This window comes from Suncus etruscus, chromosome 9 (genome assembly GCF_024139225.1).
Source record: "Suncus etruscus isolate mSunEtr1 chromosome 9, mSunEtr1.pri.cur, whole genome shotgun sequence".
NCBI classification, from domain to species: Eukaryota; Metazoa; Chordata; class Mammalia; order Eulipotyphla; family Soricidae; genus Suncus; species Suncus etruscus.
The window spans coordinates 39,502,161-39,515,811 of NC_064856.1; the positions used below are offsets into that span (position 1 = coordinate 39,502,161).

The following is a 13,651-nucleotide window of genomic DNA, read 5'->3' on the forward strand; positions in this document are numbered from 1 at the left end:
CTAAAACATATTTACATTTTTGATAAACTTTTTTTTATATGGAACGTTTCACGAATTTGAGTGTCTTCCTTGCTCAGGGGCCATGCTAATCTTCTCTGTATTGTTGCAATTTTAGTATACGTGCTGCCAAAGCAAGCACTTTGATAAACTTTTATCACTGACTTTCATATTGAACCCAACCAGACAAAACTTCAGTAAGGAAAAAAGATCCCTAAAAAGGCAATGTGTAAATCTCTGTAAAGATAGTTCAGGTGGAAGGCTACAAGTACCAAAATCTCAAAAAAAACAAAAACAAAAACAAAAACAAACAAACAAACAAAAACATTTGGATTCAATAATAAGGAAGAGAATGATTCACTGTTTATTGTAGAATAAAATGAGCTTTATTTATTAATTCAAAAATATTTATTATGTGCTTACTCTATCCAAATCACAGTTCTGGACATTTAGACATTGAAAGTACACAAGGGGGTTAAAAATGCCAAAAATCATCTGCCCATACTCTGTAGTCTATTGAGGACAAAACAGTGAAACACATATATAAATATAGTTATGGATGTTCATGGCAAAGATAATGAGATAAAGATATAAAATTTTAAGTAATTAGATATGGTGGAGAGAAAGATCTTATTAACAGGTAACTTATAATTAATAAAAATTAGTTACTATGATAAACAATAGTCTCTTTCCTGTACCAGAGTGTCTGCTTCTCTCCATCATTGTACCAGATTCCCCACCCCAAAATCCAGCATTGCCAGCCTCTTCAAGCTCTCCATCATGGTAAGCTCAGATATTAAGGTTAGTTCAGGTTGTGTTTTCTTTGGCAGTATTATATTTTCTTACTATGGGAAAGTGACTTTTGAATAAAGACTGATGAGAGAAAATCAACTAGATTATTATGCACTAAAAATAACTAAAAGTCCTCAGCATAATGTATACAAAATAGTAATGTATACAAAAAAATCAGAATGGCTCGCCTAGAGCAAAAGTACAGTGGGTAGAGCACTTGCCTTGAATTAAGCTGACCTGGGTTTGGCACCTCATATTCTATTCATTCCTGGGTACAGAGCCAGGAGTAAGCCCTGAGTAACACCAAATTTGACCTACAAACAAACAAACAAGAACAAAACAAAAAGAGAAGAAAACTGAGAAAATTAAATCCTGAAAGCCTCTAAGATTATGTGCATAAATTTTAGTAAAATAATACTTTTTGTTTATCTTGCTGTTCATATTTTAAGAGAAACACTGGAGATATTCATCAAAATTGTAAAGTTCTGTTCCCTAGTAGTTTATGCCTTCCTGCAACAGTACCTTTGCTTGGTAACGAAGGGTCAATATAAGGGCAAGACACCACCATTAATGTCAATTTGAAAACAAAATTATTTTAATAGGTGTAGATTGTTTTATTTATTCATAAATTATTCCGTCTTATAAGTGGAAGGATTTTATATTAAACTCATGTGATATTTTAATTTAATTGATAAAGAAACAGTAACTCTAGAAAAAAAGACATCAAAGTCACATAATTAGTATTAACTACAGGTCTGGAATCTATATCATAACCTTGAGCCAAAGTTGCCTGTTAGAGCATTGTATTATTATCACAGTGTGCTAACAGAGAGGTTAAGGACATATTGTGGGAGAAGAGAGGAAGGAGTGAAGTTGAAATTGTTTTCCACACAGCCTTTTTTCATTAAGAACAAGAACAACTGAAGGACTCCTTTCCTCTCCCTGGAGTGCGCTTCTATATCCCTCTTGTTTGAAATTACCCATTTAGGTTATAACCCCATTGAGAAGGGAGTATGCTGATTTTGTGATTTACCTCTTACTAAAACTCCCCTCATCTGGTGGTAACTGATCTTATTTGACTGATAATTGCAAATCATCATATAATGTTAATAATATTAGTCTCTTACTGAAATTCATTTAACCTGGCTCAGCAGACATTTTATGCATGTTATAGCTCCCTGTTGAGGCAACTGGGGCTGATAACCAAGGAAAATGTGATCAGATGGGTTTAAATGGAAATAGCATATAATGAGGCAGCCTTGACACTGGGGTTTTAAATTGAGAAACTGCATTCTGAAATTCTCAGTTGTAATAGAAGATCTTTCTCATGAATGTTAGGGGATTGCATTCAAACAGTGATGATTTTTTTTTGCCACATGTATTAGCTATCTTAATGTAAATAGCATAACACATTCCAATATGTTATGAAAAATTGGAATATGAAACTTGAAATTTAGTTATCTCAGTCATATGTCTACCCATGAGACTATGCTATCTTTTGCCAACATCATCATTCATTATAGTTTATTTATTCATAACCTATATATATATATATATGATTTAGGAAAAGTATAATTCATGCAGTCAGTTCAATTTGAATTCTTATCTTGTGTATTACTACTTATATAACCTCAGGTTACTTAATTCTGTTTGAGTATTTTTTCCTCAAGAATGAGACAAACATTCCCTTCATAAATTAAGTCAGTTTTATAAAATATCTAAACCATGCTTGTACATGCTTCATTCTTGTACATGAAGAGACTCATAACAGATAATATTATGAAGGGAATACTGTGTAAACTAAGAACTGGTATTTAATCTCTAAGGACAGAAATGATTTTTTGGAGGAGGCTACTTCAAGCCAGGTTTTTAAAAGATAAGAATTTTACCAGTGGGCAGGTAGTGACAATATAGTAGAATACTTTAACTGAAGTCTGGATAATAATAAAACTAGAAAGATAGATAGCTAAAATCATATTTTTACAGTTTGGTATGATTTGAGTAGTGACAGGAAAGTTCTATTTTATATACAACTTATATAACCTTTAAAAACCAAGATGCGGGCCTGGAGAGATAGTACAGCGGCGTTTGCCTTGCAAGCTGATCCAGGACCAAAGGTGGTTGGTTCGAATCCCGGTGTCCCATATGGTCCCCCGTGCCTGCCAGGAGCTATTTCTGAGCAGACAGCCAGGAGTAACCCCTGAGCACCACCGGGTGTGGCACAAAAACCAAAAACAAACAAACAAAAAAAAAGTTGCATTTTAATTACTTATAGTGTAAAAGCTTTTCTTCAAAATGTAATGTTTTTATAGTACAAAACTAATTTAATTTTACATATGTGTTATGAATTGTGATCACTAATATTATGAAACTTAATAAAACATTTAAGATCCATCTATTTTCTGTTCCATTTCAGATGAATATGTCAAGAGAGCTCATCTTTGGTCTCATATCAACTGAGACCCCCACTGCAGCCAGTACTATCACCAAAATCTTTCCCCAACAAATTTCCTCACTCCACCTTTCACCCTGACATTTGTTCTGTCTTTCACCCCAATCACAAGTGTGTCTGCCAAGAGAGGGACTTTTTGGTCCCTCCGATTAATTCTCTTTTCCCAAACCACATGGTCACTAACACTTCAGCATGAAGACATTTTAATTTATATTAGAGATTTCTAAGCAGATTGGACTGAGTATTTATTCTCTTAGAAAATATACAACCTCAAAACTCAAACAAATCAATAAATTAGTTGACAATATTTCTTATCATAATTGGATAACTTCATGTGTTTAGAAAAATAATCTCTAAAGCAGATATACCTCTAGTCACCTTTTATATAACCAATTTAATAGATCACCTTCTTAAACAACCTGAAACTTCATCATTTCAACGTACTAAATGAAAAGAACAATGAGAAACTAAGGAAGACAACTGCAATTGGGTATAAGGAAAGAAAACCGGCAAATTACCAAGCTCACCAAAATGCCTATAGATGAGGATCTAAAATTTACACTTACTGTTTTAGCAACTGAAATCAAGGAGAAGCTAGTCTGTGAAATTAAGCAATCTACAGATGAATAATTTAACCAACTTAAAGAACTCTTTCAGAAGATGAGAGAATCCATACAAATAGAAATGAAGGAATGAAAAAACATCTTAGCAAGCCATAGTAGCAGAATTACACAGGTAGAGAACCATGTAGAATAATTTGAAGACAATTTAAAAAGCAAGCACTGATAAAGAGTCAAAACAGAAAGGAGACAAAAAATGGAAAAAAAAATGGAAGGTACTCAATGAACAAGTATACGAGAAATAATTTCAGAATTACAGGAACACCAGAAGTGGAGAAAAAGGAAATGGGAATGAACAAGTAGTGATGGAGATAATATCAGAGAACTTCCACACTCTCTGGAAAAAAACTGCTATACAAATCCAAGAGACAAAAAGTCCAAAACAAACAGACCCTAACAAAACAACACCAAAACATAGAGTAATTCGAGTGGCATAAACAAAGAGAAAGATGGACTCTTTAAAGCAGTAAGAAAGAAGAAAAACTTTAAGTATAATGGAAAGGACATAAGAATCAAGTGAGATCTTTCATTTGAAACAATCAAGACAAGAAAAGATTGGAATTCAAATTACTGAATGAAAGAAAATTATAACCTAAAGTCTACTACACAGCAAAATTCTCATTTAAATGGGATGGAGGAATAAAAACAATCCCTGATAAAAATAGAACTTGCAAAATGAACTACTGAAAGATCAATTATATATTAACCAAATATCCAATTGTAACAACAACCCTACACAATATAGTGGCACAACAGCCCTTTCTGTCAATAGTTTCCTTATATGTCAGTGGACTAAACTCTCCCATCAAAAGGCACCAAGTAGCAGGTTGGATCAGGAAACAAAATCCAGTCATCTAATTTCTGCCTACAGGAAACATACTTAAAAGTCTCAGGGTATACACATGCTCAGAGTAATAAGATGGAATACAGTACTACTGGAAAATTCTACTAGAAAACAACAATAAAAAAAAACTGGGACAGCCATACTTATATCAGACCAAATGGCATTCAACCTTAAGAAAGTACTTAGAGACAAGGATGGACAATACTTATTGGTGAGGGGAACAATAAACTAAGTAGTACTATCTTTAATCAACATATATGCACCAAACATTGAGTCAGTAAAGTATGAAAGGCTTTTGCTCAGAAAACAGAGAAACATTTGAATGTAAATATCACTGCAATGGGAGTTTTCAACACACCACTCTCATCACTGGACAGATACATTAGGCAGAACATTAACAAAGACATAAGGGCCCTAACTGAGAAGCTAGAAGAATCGAGACTTAGGGATCTATACAGGACTTTTTGTTCTCAAAAGTACATATTACTGAATGAAAGAAGAATACATATTCTTCTCAAGAGCACATGGAGCCTTTTCAAGGTTAGACTACATTTTAGAACTTGAGTCTACCTTACATAAATTCTCAAACATAAGAATTATAATAAGAGCCAGAAAGATAGAACAGTGCTAGGGCATTTGTCTTGCATGCAGCTGATTCGAGCAGATGATGGTTCGAATCCGGTATCCCATATAGTTCCCTGTGCCTGCCAGGATCATCTTCTGAGTGCAGAGCCAGGAGTAACCCCTGAGTGCCGCTGGGTGTGAGCCCTCACCAAAAAAAAAAAAATTATAACAAGCACCATATCAGACCACAATTCCACAGAGAGCACAAATGATTGTTAAAAAGAAGATGTATAGAAAATCTAACACTTGTAGACTAAACAACATGCTGGATCAAAGAGGATATCAAGAAAGAAAAAAAAAGATTCTTGGAGACTAATTATAATAAAAAATTACCAAAATTTATGGGGCACTGCAAAAGCAGCAATTAGGGGAAACTCATAGCAATACAGGCCAACATATGGAGAGAAGAAAATGACAAAATCAAGAATCTAAAGGTATACCTTGAATATCTGGAACAACAATGAAGGATCCAAAATATAAGCAGAAGAAAAGAAATAATAAAAACAACAATATAGAGAGAAAGAAAACTACATACAAAGAATTGACGAAATTAGGAGCTTATTTTTTTTTTAAGAAAAAACAAGAAAGGAATATGCATTGTAAAAACTCATGAGAAAAATTGTTCCAATAAATCAGTTCAGAAATGAAAGTGAAAGATTACAACAGAACCTCTAGAAATGCAGGACATCTGAGAGCTTATTATGAACAATTGTACTCTTTAAGCTAGAGAACCTAGAATAAATGGAGAGATATTTGGAAACATATAATATCCCAAAACTAAATGAGGAGAAAGTAGAAAGTATAGTTAGTCCAATCACAAATAAGGAAATTAAAATTGTAATTAAGAATCACACCAAAAATAAAAATCCATGACTAGACAGTTTTATGGGTGATTCAAACATTCAGAGAAGAGTTAATACCATCTTTAGATTCATTCCAAAATAAAGAAGAGACAGAAATTCCTAAGACATTCTATGAAGCTAACATTACACTCAATCTCACCACATTCCCGCTAACAAAGATTGGACCCATTTTTGATGTGTGCCATCCTCACTGGTGTAAGGTGGTATCTTATTGTTGTCTTGATTTGAATTTCCCTAATGATGAGTGATGGTGAACATGTATTCCTGTGTCTCTTGGCCATCTGTCGGTCTTCCTTGGAAAAGTGTCTATTCATTTCTTCTCCCCATTTTTCTATGGCTTTATTGAGTTTTGTAGAGCTCATCTTTCTGAGTGCTTTGTATACCCTAGATATAAACCCTTTATCTGATGTGTCGAGTGTGAAATTTGTTTTTGCATTCTGTTAGCTCTCTTCTAGTTTTAGCCAGTGTTTCTTTTGCCATGCAGAAACTTTTTAGTTTGATGCAGTCCATTTATTTAGGTTTGATGCTATTACTATTGCCATTGGCAATCCATCATCAAAGACTTTTCAATCTCAAAGCTGGCAAAGATACTACCAAGAAAGACTACTACTGACCAAACTCACTAATAAACATTGATGCAAAAGTCTTAACAAAATCTTAGCAAACTGAATCCAACAACATATCAAAAAAGATTATATATCATGACCAAGTGAGTTTTTACCAGGGGTGCAAGGATAGTAAAATATATGCAAATCAATAAACATCATACACCACATTAGTAAAAGGAAGGCTAAAACCATATCATTCTATCTATAGATGTAGAGAAAGCATTTTACAAGATCCAAAACTCATACATGATTAAAAATAAACCTCAGCAAAATAGGTGTGAAAGAAATGTTTCTCAATATAGTAACAGCTAGCTATAAGAAGCTCACAGTCAGAATTATTTTTAATAATGAAAATTTGAAAACATTTACACGAAGGTAGGCTTAGGCAAGGATATCTTCACTCATATTTAACATAATATCAGAAATTTTAACAATAGCAATCAGGCAAGAGAAGGAAATCAAAGAAATCCAAATTGAAAAAGATGAAGTAAAACTATCTCTATTTGCAGATAACATGATGATATACAAAAAAGACCCTAAAGAATCCACAAAAAAAGCTCATAGAAACAATAAACCAGTACAGGAAAGTGGCTTGCTACATAGCCATATACAAAAGACAGTTGCATTTCTTTATACAAATAACAACTGAGGAGAAAGAGATCTAAGAGTCTATACATTTAAAATTATATTAAAAACTACCAAGAAGCTAGAAATCAATTTAACAAGAGAAGGGGAAGACCTAAACCATGAAAACTTTAAATCATTAAAAAAAGAAATGGAAGAAGACACAAAGAAAAGGAAAAATATTCTATGCTCATGGATTGAAAGAATCAACATTATCCAAATGACTATCTTAACTGAACTACTATATAGATTCAATGCAATCCCAATTCAAATTTTGACAACATTCTTGAAGAACTTAGAACAATTATAAAGTTTTGTGGAACCATAAAGTACCTAAGATAAACAAATACATATTGAAATACAGTAAACTGGGAGGCATCTCATTACCTAACTGAAACTCTAGTACAAAGCCATAGTGATTAAAACTGCCTGGTATTGGAACAAAAATGGACTTTCAGACCACTGGGTCAAAATAGAATATCTAGTGACAAATCCCCAGGTAGATAATTAATTAATCTTTGACAAAGAAGCCAAGAATTTGAAATGGAATAAAGACAGTCTTTTCAACAAATAGTGTTGGAACAATTGAATAACCATATGTAAAAAATTAAAGATTGATTCATATATCACAGCTTACACAAAAATCAATTCAAAGTGGATTAAAACACTTGATATTAGATCTGAATTCATAAGGCACATTAAGGAAGTTATAGGCAGAACACTTCAAGACTTAGACCTCAATGAAGTCTTTGATGATTGGATGCCAATGGCAAGGATGATAGAATTAAATCTGAATAAATGGGACTACATCAAACTAAAATGTTTCTTTATGGCAAAAAAACAAAACAAAACAAAATATGGGCTAAAACCAAAAAACAGGTAACTGAATTGGATAAAATTGTACTTAAAACATCAGATAAAGGTTTTATATTGGATATACAAAATACTCACAAAGGTTAACGCCTCAAAACCTAAATATCCCATCAAAAATTGGGGAGAGGAAATGAACAGATACTACACTGAGGAAGACCAAAAGATGGCCAATAAGCACAAGAAAAAATTCTCATTACTAATTATTATTAGAGAAATACAAATCAAGACAACAATGAAATATCATCTTACCTCATTGAAGGTGGCACATATCAAAAATACTGGTAGCAATTTGTGTTGATGGGGTGTGGTGAGAAAGGAATTCTCATCCACTGCTGGTGGAAATGCCGTCTGGTCAGGCCCCTATGGAAAATGGTTTGGAGGGTTCTCAGTAAACTAAAAATTGAGGTGCCATATGATCCAGCAATCTCAAATTTGAGTGTCTATTCCCAGGACAGATAATATTTTATCCAAAAGTATGTATGCACATCACTATTCATTGCAGCACTCCGTACAATTGCTAGGTCTTGGAATCAACCTATACGTACAACATTAGATGAGTGGACTATGAATATGTGATACATGTATAAAGTGGAATACTACATGGCTATAAGTAATGATGCAATCATGCAATTTGCTGTAACATGGATGGAACTGCAAGATACTGTGTTAAGTGAAGTAAACCAGAAAATAAGATAAATACAGGATGATATCACATGGCATTTAGAATAACTGCATGACCAAATGCATGGCCTAAATGGGAATTCTCTCAAACATCCTTGTCTCCAGAATATAGCAAGGTGAAGGGAAGAAATTGGTTGAAAGTGGCAAAATACAAATATAAAAGAATGGGGTACAGGGGCCATAAGGTCTTAGGTTCATTATTGGTATTCAAAAGAACAGAACTAAATAGCCATGTCAAAGGCAACTAACAATGGAATAAAGAGACCAAAACTTTAACAATATAAAGTAAAATGGGCCTACTCTATAGGCATGCTGGGGCGGATTTGGGGGTGGTATGGGATGCACTTGGGGAACATTGTGGAGGGAGCTTGACACTGGTAGTGGGTTTGGCTCTGATTCATTCTATGTCTGAAACCCAACTATGAAGAACTTTGTAAATCACAATGGATTCAATAAAAAAAAATACTACACTTAAAATGCCCTCAAATAATTCACAAAATAATGGGAAGAGCAATCCATAAATTAGAAACTTAAATGCTACTATTGAGGAGTAAAGAACTTATTAGGGGAATAAATGTAGTTTAATCTATAATTTAAAAACCAAATAATATGTCAAATTGTCTTTTCAAAATTAGTAGTTCCCTGTAAAAATTTTCTGACTGTGATTTGGATAGTTAAGGTATCTAAGAAGACATTTGGAAGACTGAGAATGCAGACTTTTTTTTTCCCACCAAGTGTCTTTGTTAACCTTGTCCATAGACAAAAAAAATAGCCGTATGCAAGACAAATTCATTGTATGAAAAAAATAAGGTTGTTTTATGCAAGAGTAAACTCTATTTTCCATGAAAAGTAGCACAATATATGTTAGGTTGATGCTTGAAATATAAAACATGAATTATATAAATTATGTATGAGCATTAGTGTTGAGATGTTTTCATGATAAAAATTTTAATTACTATACACTATACAGATAATGAGACAGCAGATTAAATATCACTGACAAGTTAAATCAACAGTAAAATGTGTTTGATGAGATGTCCAGTCAATGGTAGGTTGAAGCATTATTTTATTAGTATTTAAATTGTAGCTTTAAAATGCCCATATTTAAATTTAAATTAAATTAAAAATTATATTATTGATGCCTTTAAAATGTTTTATGACATTGAATACACTTAATACAGCTGAAATTAAATAACAATAATAGTTAAAGATTAGGACTTAGTGTCCTTTACAAAGAAAATAGCATACATTTATGGCATTAATGATTTAGATAATTTTCCATTTTATTTTGTTTATGGAGTACCAAATATTTGTTAGAATAAAAGAAAGCCAAATTTTATTCTTCATGTAGCATGTATTTGGTACTTTCATCCCTATGTCAAAACAACATTAATTATTAATTTTTTCAGAAAGTTATCTGAGATGCAAATTAGATGAACAACTTTTCTAAGGTGGCATGATTTTAATAGATAAATCTAAAGAAGCATGAAATAATAATACAAGTACAATTAGATCTAATAGTTCTATAGATTGCCATCACCAGGACCACAGGGCCAGAGTAATACTGTACTCCTGTGCCCTCACACCTAACTTAGGCCTCATTGGCAGGAATTTGATAGATGCACTCCCAAATTATCTGAGCACTGCTTGGGAGATCCCACCTAGCTTAAAAAAATTTTTTTTAAAAAGAAAAGGAATTAGAAATCTTAAAAGTTCTTCAGATGACTCAAATATGAAAGATAGTTTGAGACCCTCTGACTTAGAGTAGCAGAATAGAACCCTGAAAACCACCTAGAATGAGCTCTGAGCACAGAGATAACAGTAAGTCCTGAGTGCTTCTCTGTGTGGAGTCCAAAACGAACAACAAAACAATAAAAATAATATATGTGGCTCAAAACTCATGCTGCATTTGTATTAAACAAGTTTAATGCTATGAAATGTACATTAAGACTCTATTCATGAACACCAGCTCATCCAACTGTGTTCCAATTTTCTGCACTTTGCCAGTAGGTGGAGAAGCCCAGGCTCACTCCATAGTCTACTCATTACTTTTTCCTAATCCTTTCCCTCCTCTGAATCAGTGCCTCCAAATAAACATTTTTTCTTTCAAAAAGGGAAAGAAAAAAAACTATTAAATAGCTTCTCCTTCTTCTAAGTCTATCTATTATTGTGTCCATAGTTGATTTTATTTTTAATTTGCCACTGTTTTAATTGTTATATTAAACTCTTCTTTAGGCATTTCCACTATATTAATTTTTTTTCTGTTTTTCTTCTTTCCCTTCCTTTCTTTGTGTTCTCTTCCATTGTATTTTTCCCCTGAACTATCTTTTGTGGCAAGTACCCCTCTTGCTGCAATTTTGTTTAATATTGTGTATTATCTATTGTGCGTTGATTTTGGCAGCTTTATTTATTTATTTATTTATTTTGGTTTTTGGGCCACACCCGTTTGACGCTCAGGGGTTACTCCTGGCTATGTGCTCAGAAATCGCCCCTGGCTTGGGGGGACCATATGGGACGCCGGGGGATCGAACCGTGGTCCGTTCCTTGGCTAGCGCTTGTAAGGCAGACACCTTACCTCTAGCGCCACCTTCCCGGCCCCTGGCAGCTTTATTTTTATGAATACATAGTAGTTTTTTTATCACATTTTTAGGTGCAGCATAACATCAGATTATATTAAACTATGATACTGAGTTTCTGTTCTGACCCTGGAGATTATTGAAAGTCCAGCATCTATACAGGGTAGAAGCAGAGAAGCTGCAAGTGTAGAGATTTTATACAGCTGTAGGGTCAGTCTGCCAGTTTAAGCAAGCATTTGAGCAGAAGGTTCAGGGATCTATGCACCTTTTTGTTTTTTAGGTCATATATAATTATCATAGGCAAAGAAAATAGTAAAAATTGACAGGTGAAATAAATGGCAATAATACATTTCATTAACTCAATGCAATATCGAGATACTTCAATGTTTTCAAAATATTTTAATACAATTTTAATTAAATTACCATAAGGTACAGTTACAAAGTTGTTAATGATTGAGTTTCAGTCATACAATTCTAACACCACCCATATATTCACCAATGCATATTTCCAGTCACCAATGTCCACCGTTTTCCTCCCACTCTGCTTGCTGCCTGCCTCATATGAGACATTTTTCTTCACTTTTTCTCTCCCACTTTCTCTCCCTCTCTCTCTCTTTTACTCTTCATTTAATTAATTTTAAACATTGTGGTTTGCAAGATTGTTATTACAGGCGATCATGAATATCACTTTATCTCCTTTCATCATCCAGTTCTTGTCCAGAGTGATCATTTCCAACTATCATTGTCAAGTGGTCTCAACTGCACTCACCAACTATTTGTGGCAAGTTTGTTACCATATAACTCTGGGCTCTAGTCTCTTTTGTCTTCGGGTATTATTACCATACTATCATTTTTTATTTTCCTACAAATGAGTGTGATTATTCTGTTTCTCACTCTCCCTCTGACTCACTTAGCGAGCATAATACTCTTCACATCCACTGCTATCAGCAAGATTGTTTTGTTGTTTGTTTTGTTTTGAGTCCACACCTGGCAGTGCTCAGGTATTGCTCCTGGTTCTGTGCTCAGGAATTACTTCTGGTGGTGCTCAGGGATGTCGAGGATACAACCCAGGCTGACATGGTGCAAGGCAAATACTCTGCCCACTTAGTGAGATTGTTCTAAATAATTTTTATTTAAGTAAAAAACTGTGATTTACAAAGTTATTGATATATAAATTTTAAGGACATAATATTTTAACCCCAATCTCACCACCAGTGTAATTTTCTCTTTCATACTTCACTTTCTAAAACCTCCATCCCACCTTGACAGGCCCATTACATAGTTTAGTGGTTTCAATCTATATCTCATCTTTTCAGTGTTGTTGAATCTGTTCTCTGGATATATAGCTATACCACTCACCCTCATAATCAATTTAACCAAAGTCTCAAACTATGTTCTCCCATGACTTCTCTTTCTCATCTTCCTTTCCCCATTAATGTCTTTCCTTTTCATCCTCATTTCTAAACCCTAGGGTCAAATGTGACTTAGACATACCCCCTTTCCTATATTTCATTTCCTCTTCCTGTTATTTGATATACACAGATTAGTGAGGTCTTTCTGTGTTTGTCTTCCCCTGTCTTACATAATTCAACATGATGTCTTTCAATTCCAGCCATATTTCCACAAATTGAATAATTTTATTCCTTTCAGCTGCATACTATTTCATTGTATCTATATATTGTATCTTCATAATACTTACCTTTTGTAGACATCTAAGTTGATTCCATACCTTAGCTATTATAAGTGCAATAACAAATAATAGCGTATCTGTTTTATTGAATGACTGTCTTTATATCGCACGGGAGGATGCCTAAAAGTAGAATTGCTGGTTCATATGGTAACTCAATTCTAAATTTTCTTCAGATTCTCCATTCTGTTTTCCATAGGTATTGAACTAAAAAACATTCCCACCATTGGTGGATAAGTTTTATTTATTTATTTATTTATTTATTTATTTATTTATTTATTTATTTATTTATTGCTTTGGGGGCCACATCTGATGATGCTCAGGATTTACTCCTGGCTATGCACTCAGAAATTGCTCCTGGGGCCCAGAGAGATAGCACAGCAGCGTTTGCCTTGCAAGCAGCCGATCCA

The 13,651-nt window shown here is 33.7% G+C and overlaps 1 protein-coding gene and 1 non-coding gene across 2 annotated transcripts in view; one reads left to right on the forward strand and one right to left on the reverse strand.

The window, feature by feature from the left end:
* DLG2 (discs large MAGUK scaffold protein 2) overlaps positions 1-13,651 on the forward strand; it is a 2,242,830-nt gene that overhangs the window by 420,117 nt on the left and 1,809,062 nt on the right. The window lies entirely within an intron of this gene.
* On the reverse strand, positions 33-139 carry LOC126019841 (U6 spliceosomal RNA). Its single transcript, XR_007499460.1, has one exon. It is a non-coding gene; the product is annotated as a U6 spliceosomal RNA (small nuclear RNA).